General features: G+C 55.6%; 3 non-coding genes across 3 annotated transcripts in view; all 3 read right to left on the bottom strand.

Annotated features, from left to right (window-relative positions):
- The window catches only part of LOC126445399 (large subunit ribosomal RNA), a 4,222-nt gene extending 2,796 nt beyond the window's left edge, over nucleotides 1–1,426 (bottom strand). Inside the window, exon 1 of the ribosomal RNA XR_007582990.1 lies at nucleotides 1–1,426. This exon is cut by the window's left edge and continues 2,796 nt beyond it. This is a non-coding gene — a ribosomal RNA (large subunit ribosomal RNA).
- A 188-nt stretch (nucleotides 1,427–1,614) lies between these two features.
- LOC126445402 (5.8S ribosomal RNA) lies at nucleotides 1,615–1,769 on the bottom strand. The gene has a single exon (XR_007582992.1). It is a non-coding gene; the product is annotated as a 5.8S ribosomal RNA (ribosomal RNA).
- A 351-nt stretch (nucleotides 1,770–2,120) lies between these two features.
- On the bottom strand, nucleotides 2,121–4,029 carry LOC126445404 (small subunit ribosomal RNA). Its single transcript, XR_007582994.1, has one exon. It is a non-coding gene; the product is annotated as a small subunit ribosomal RNA (ribosomal RNA).
- Nucleotides 4,030–7,500: the final 3,471 nt, after the last annotated feature.

The following is a 7,500-nucleotide window of genomic DNA, read 5'->3' as shown; positions in this document are numbered from 1 at the left end:
CGCGGCTTCAGCATATCAAGCAAGCCGGAGATCTCACCCATTTAAAGTTTGAGAATAGGTTGAGGTCGTTTCGGCCCCAAGGCCTCTAATCATTCGCTTTACCGGATGAGACTCGTACGAGCACCAGCTATCCTGAGGGAAACTTCGGAGGGAACCAGCTACTAGATGGTTCGATTAGTCTTTCGCCCCTATACCCAGCTCCGACGATCGATTTGCACGTCAGAATCGCTACGGACCTCCATCAGGGTTTCCCCTGACTTCGTCCTGGCCAGGCATAGTTCACCATCTTTCGGGTCCCAACGTGTACGCTCTAGGTGCGCCTCACCTCGCAATGAGGACGAGACGCCCCGGGAGTGCGGAGGCCGCCGCCCCGTGAAGGGCGGGGAAGCCCCATCCTCCCTCGGCCCGCGCAAGGCGAGACCTTCACTTTCATTACGCCTTTAGGTTTCGTACAGCCCAATGACTCGCGCACATGTTAGACTCCTTCGTCCGTGTTTCAAGACGGGTCGTGAAATTGTCCAAAGCTGAAGCGCCGCTGACGGGAGCGATTATTCCGCCCGAGAGCATCCCGAGCCAACAGCGGCGCGGGTCCGGGGCCGGGCCAGGTAGGTCCGTCATCCGGGAAGAACCGCGCGCGCTTGCCGGGAGCCCGAGCGCCCAAAGGGGCGAATCGACTCCTCCAGATATACCGCCGGGCAGCCAGCCAGGACACCGGGGCTCTGCCCAACAGACGCGAACCGAGGCCCGCGGAAGGACAGGCTGCGCACCCGGGCCGTAGGCCGGCACCCAGCGGGTCGCGACGTCCTACTAGGGGAGAAGTGCGGCCCACCGCACACCGGAACGGCCCCACCCCGCGGCGAGTGGAAAGGCAACCGGACACGACCCCGCCGCGGATTGCTCCGCGCGGGCGGCCGGCCCCATCTGCCGAGGGCGGAGGCCAGTGGCCGGATGGGCGTGAATCTCACCCGTTCGACCTTTCGGACTTCTCACGTTTACCCCAGAACGGTTTCACGTACTTTTGAACTCTCTCTTCAAAGTTCTTTTCAACTTTCCCTCACGGTACTTGTTCGCTATCGGTCTCGTGGTCATATTTAGTCTCAGATGGAGTTTACCACCCACTTGGAGCTGCACTCTCAAGCAACCCGACTCGAAGGAGAGGTCCCGCCGACGCTCGCACCGGCCGCTACGGGCCTGGCACCCTCTACGGGCCGTGGCCTCATTCAAGTTGGACTTGGGCTCGGCGCGAGGCGTCGGGGTAGTGGACCCTCCCAAACACCACATGCCACGACAGGCGGCAGCCTGCGGGGTTCGGTGCTGGACTCTTCCCTGTTCGCTCGCCGCTACTGGGGGAATCCTTGTTAGTTTCTTTTCCTCCGCTTAGTAATATGCTTAAATTCAGCGGGTAGTCTCGCCTGCTCTGAGGTCGTTGTACGAGGTGTCGCACGCCACACCGCCAGCCGGCTGTGCACGCTACCGAGTAAGTACCGGTATGCGAACCGCCAGGCGACGGGCGCGCATCGCACGTTTAAGGAGACGCGGCCGGCCCCACAGGCGGCCACGACACTCCCAGGTCTGCGAAGCGGGGCAAACGCCGCGCGCTTCAGTATACGTAGCCGACCCTCAGCCAGACGTGGCCCGGGAACGGAATCCATGGACCGCAATGTGCGTTCGAAACGTCGATGTTCATGTGTCCTGCAGTTCACATGTCGACGCGCAATTTGCTGCGTTCTTCATCGACCCACGAGCCGAGTGATCCACCGTCCTGGGTGATCTTTTCGTAGTTTCCACTATCTCTTTCAAGACAGTTGCATAGGCGGGACTGAGGCGTGTGGCGGCCCCTGTTCCAGCGTTCAGTGTCCAACGGCCTCACGGCCGATGGGCGTCGTACGGCTCCACACCGGAGCGGACAGGCACTCGGGCGAAAGTCATTCAAAACCGGCGCCAGGCGCCAGGTGCCGCAGGCCAGCCGCTCCAGCGCTTCAGCGCTCGTACCACACAACATTGCCGTTAGTTTTGAGACGAACGCGTGGTTCCGCACGCGGCGCACAGCTACTGCGAGCCGTACAGGTAGCGTGTTGCGCGACACGACACGCACATCGAAAGACATGCAGTCTAGTCGGTAATGATCCTTCCGCAGGTTCACCTACGGAAACCTTGTTACGACTTTTACTTCCTCTAAATGATCAAGTTTGGTCATCTTTCCGGTAGCATCGGCAACGACAGAGTCAATGCCGCGTACCAGTCCGAAGACCTCACTAAATCATTCAATCGGTAGTAGCGACGGGCGGTGTGTACAAAGGGCAGGGACGTAATCAACGCGAGCTTATGACTCGCGCTTACTGGGAATTCCTCGTTCATGGGGAACAATTGCAAGCCCCAATCCCTAGCACGAAGGAGGTTCAGCGGGTTACCCCGACCTTTCGGCCTAGGAAGACACGCTGATTCCTTCAGTGTAGCGCGCGTGCGGCCCAGAACATCTAAGGGCATCACAGACCTGTTATTGCTCAATCTCGTGCGGCTAGAAGCCGCCTGTCCCTCTAAGAAGAAAAGTAATCGCTGACAGCACGAAGGATGTCACGCGACTAGTTAGCAGGCTAGAGTCTCGTTCGTTATCGGAATTAACCAGACAAATCGCTCCACCAACTAAGAACGGCCATGCACCACCACCCACCGAATCAAGAAAGAGCTATCAATCTGTCAATCCTTCCGGTGTCCGGGCCTGGTGAGGTTTCCCGTGTTGAGTCAAATTAAGCCGCAGGCTCCACTCCTGGTGGTGCCCTTCCGTCAATTCCTTTAAGTTTCAGCTTTGCAACCATACTTCCCCCGGAACCCAAAAGCTTTGGTTTCCCGGAGGCTGCCCGCCGAGTCATCGGAGGAACTGCGGCGGATCGCTGGCTGGCATCGTTTATGGTTAGAACTAGGGCGGTATCTGATCGCCTTCGAACCTCTAACTTTCGTTCTTGATTAATGAAAACATACTTGGCAAATGCTTTCGCTTCTGTTCGTCTTGCGACGATCCAAGAATTTCACCTCTAACGTCGCAATACGAATGCCCCCGCCTGTCCCTATTAATCATTACCTCGGGTTCCGAAAACCAACAAAATAGAACCGAGGTCCTATTCCATTATTCCATGCACACAGTATTCAGGCGGGCTTGCCTGCTTTAAGCACTCTAATTTGTTCAAAGTAAACGTGCCGGCCCACCGAGACACTCAATAAAGAGCACCCTGGTAGGATTTCAACGGGGTCCGCCTCGGGACGCACGAGCACGCACGAGGCGGTCGCACGCCTTCGGCTCGCCCCACCGGCAGGACGTCCCACGATACATGCCAGTTAAACACCGACGGGCGGTGAACCAACAGCGTGGGACACAAATCCAACTACGAGCTTTTTAACCGCAACAACTTTAATATACGCTATTGGAGCTGGAATTACCGCGGCTGCTGGCACCAGACTTGCCCTCCAATAGATACTCGTTAAAGGATTTAAAGTGTACTCATTCCGATTACGGGGCCTCGGATGAGTCCCGTATCGTTATTTTTCGTCACTACCTCCCCGTGCCGGGAGTGGGTAATTTGCGCGCCTGCTGCCTTCCTTGGATGTGGTAGCCGTTTCTCAGGCTCCCTCTCCGGAATCGAACCCTGATTCCCCGTTACCCGTTACAACCATGGTAGGCGCAGAACCTACCATCGACAGTTGATAAGGCAGACATTTGAAAGATGCGTCGCCGGTACGAGGACCGTGCGATCAGCCCTAAGTTATTCAGAGTCACCAAGGCAAACGGACCGGACGAGCCGACCGATTGGTTTTGATCTAATAAAAGCGTCCCTTCCATCTCTGGTCGGGACTCTGTTTGCATGTATTAGCTCTAGAATTACCACAGTTATCCAAGTAACGTGGGTACGATCTAAGGAACCATAACTGATTTAATGAGCCATTCGCGGTTTCACCTTAATGCGGCTTGTACTGAGACATGCATGGCTTAATCTTTGAGACAAGCATATGACTACTGGCAGGATCAACCAGGGAGCTGCGTCAACTAGAGCTGAGCAGCCGGCCGCCCGGGAGTGTGTCCCGGGGGCCCGCGCGAACACGCAAGCGTCCGCTCAATTATTCTGCAAACAGGAGGAGGCTGAGCTCCCCTGCACAACACACCTCGAAACCCTCTCAGGTCCCGGCGGCGCGCAGCGCCGTCCTAAGTACTTGGTCGGGTTCGAGAGAGGCGCAATCGCCCGGAGTTAGGCGAGTAGACGCTTTAGGTGCGACCACCCGTGCTCCCAACTGAGCTTGCCGCTGCCGACAGAGGCCCGGGAGCGTGCTGTCGTGGCATTGCCGGCGGGAGACAACACGCGCCACCTACGGTGACCGGCAGCTCCAACGCCAGCGCCACAGAAGGACAAAAGCCCTACTTGGGTGCCGAAGCGAACTCTCCCAGCACAGCGCACGCGCCAACACGTCCGCACAGCTGCGATACAAACCACCTGCGAGAACCGCTGGGGCGACCGAGCAGCAGACGGCGTCGCGGCGCCGAGCGCCGGGCGGCGGCGCATCCTCAGCGCACAAAGTCCTCAATCGGACCAGCACACTGCAGATGGCCACCGCGCTTCGCACCGGGCCCGGGAGGACCTACTTTGGCCGCAAGGCGCCGCGAGCAGGGGGCGCCGGCGCGCAGCTGCGCCGCCTGCCGCGTCCGTCGGCCGGCGCGCCTGCCACCGGCCGCCCCCACCAGCCGGCTGTAGCGCGTGCGCCCACGCACCGCGCTGCCAGCACGCCGGGCGGCCCCCCCTCACCGGCCGGGGACGGTCCCACCCAGCCACCGCCGCGTATCGCCTCACACCCAGATCCCCTTTCACGTTCGTGGGCATGGTGGGTCCCCTTTCACGTTCGTGGGCATGGTGGGTATCCCTGAAACAACCGGTTAATAGCTCGACCGATCGTCGCCAACACTGATTCACCTCTAGCGAGAACAACCGCACCACAACGGGTTACCGGTTGTTCATTTGCGTAACGTCACCAGCAAACGTACACGTCCATCGCCATTTGCAACGAGTATTGCATGCCTGTGTCAGGTGTCACAACACACTACGTCTGCCCACATAGACGCAACAACATGTGCACGCCTAGAGAACACGTGGAAGGTAGACCCCGTACGTATGCGGTGTCCATTGCGCGAACGACTGTCAGCCCGCCTCTGCAGCATGTCGCAGATGTGGAACGCGGTGCAACATGCTATCACGGTGTGTGAGAAGAGACGACTACGTCCGAATACACGCTCCACTACATCAACAGACTGCTCATGCTGATCGCCATCCAGGGCGTCCGTTCCTCCCACACGTCTGTATGGCGTACCACACTGCAATCCAGCTCTTATAGGGAGACGACACGTAGCTGCGTGCACAATATTTGGACTGTATGGTCCGCCGTTGCTAGGCGCTGTCGTCATACGGTCACATGGGCCACGATGTATCATTCAGTACATACGGAGCAATGTGCAGTACAGTTTGTGGGTTTTGCGTACATCGGCGGACAGGTGACAGGCCGTACCACAACGTAGGCTGAGTACGTCGGCATGCGAAGGGCATTGAACATGCAAACTTCTCACCGACCAGCTTGCGAAGGCAGGGGGGAAGGGGGGGGGGCATGTACGTCCTGCTGCTATCCACACTACAGTGTATAGCAGGAGCATGTGGAAAGTCAGCAACACCTGCAAGGTGTTTAACATGACGCGATACACAGGGGACCGGGCAGTGCGAGTAGCGAACTATATTGCGAGGGTTGCGGTTAGGCAACACTACACTACTTTAACGGGTTGCATAACAATTACAGAGCAGGTTCAGCGACAACGTGCGTCAGGTTAAGGCGCAATATAGTTTAGGTTACGGCGCACTTTAGGTTAGGTTAAGGCACATTATAGGTTAGGTTAAGGCACAACATGGGTTACGTTAAGGCACAACATGGGTTACGTTAAGGCACAACATGGGTTAGGTTAAGGCACAACATGGGTTAGGTTAAGGCACAACATGGGTTAGGTTAAGGCACAACATGGGTTAGGTTAAGGCACAACATGGGTTAGGTTAAGGCACAACATGGGTTAGGTTAAGGCACAACATGGGTTAGGTTAAGGCACAACATGGGTTAGGTTAAGGCACAACATGGGTTAGGTTAAGGCACAACATGGGTTAGGTTAAGGCACAACATGGGTTAGGTTAAGGCACAACATGGGTTAGGTTAAGGCACAACATGGGTTAGGTTAAGGCACAACATGGGTTAGGTTAAGGCACAACATGGGTTAGGTTAAGGCACAACATGGGTTAGGTTAAGGCACAACATGGGTTAGGTTAAGGCACAACATGGGTTAGGTTAAGGCACAACATGGGTTAGGTTAAGGCACAACATGGGTTAGGTTAAGGCACAACATGGGTTAGGTTAAGGCACAACATGGGTTAGGTTAAGGCACAACATGGGTTAGGTTAAGGCACAACATGGGTTAGGTTAAGGCACAACATGGGTTAGGTTAAGGCACAACATGGGTTAGGTTAAGGCACAACATGGGTTAGGTTAAGGCACAACATGGGTTAGGTTAAGGCACAACATGGGTTAGGTTAAGGCACAACATGGGTTAGGTTAAGGCACAACATGGGTTAGGTTAAGGCACAACATGGGTTAGGTTAAGGCACACCATGGGTTAGGTTAAGGCACACCATGGGTTAGGTTAAGGCACACCATGGGTTAGGTTAAGGCACACCATGGGTTAGGTTAAGGCACAACATGGGTTAGGTTAAGGCACAACATGGGTTAGGTTAAGGCACAACATGGGTTAGGTTAAGGCACAACATGGGTTAGGTTAAGGCACAACATGGGTTAGGTTAAGGCACAACGTAGGTTAGGTTAAGGCACAACGTGGGTTAGGTTAAGGCACAACGTGGGTTAGGTTAAGGCACAACGTGGGTTAGGTTAAGGCACAACGTGGGTTAGGTTAAGGCACAACATGGGTTAGGTTAAGGCACAACATGGGTTAGGTTAAGGCACACCATGGGTTAGGTTAAGGCACAACATGGGTTAGGTTAAGGCACAACATGGGTTAGGTTAAGGCACAACATGGGTTAGGTTAAGGCACAACATGGGTTAGGTTAAGGCACAACATGGGTTAGGTTAAGGCACAACATGGGTTAGGTTAAGGCACAACATGGGTTAGGTTAAGGCACAACATGGGTTAGGTTAAGGCACAACGTAGGTTAGGTTAAGGCACAACGTGGGTTAGGTTAAGGCACAACATGGGTTAGGTTAAGGCACAACATGGGTTAGGTTAAGGCACAACATGGGTTAGGTTAAGGCACAACATGGGTTAGGTTAAGGCACAACATGGGTTACGTTACGGCACAACATGGGTTACGTTACGGCACAACATGGGTTACGTTACGGCACAACATGGGTTACGTTACGGCACAACATGGGTTACGTTACGGCACAACATGGGTTACGTTACGGCACAACATGGGT

The sequence above is a fragment of the Schistocerca serialis genome, unplaced genomic scaffold (genome assembly GCF_023864345.2).
Source record: "Schistocerca serialis cubense isolate TAMUIC-IGC-003099 unplaced genomic scaffold, iqSchSeri2.2 HiC_scaffold_338, whole genome shotgun sequence".
NCBI classification, from domain to species: domain Eukaryota; kingdom Metazoa; phylum Arthropoda; class Insecta; order Orthoptera; family Acrididae; genus Schistocerca; species Schistocerca serialis.
Note: the sequence above shows the minus strand (reverse complement) of the source record. Positions and strands in the feature narration are given on the sequence as shown.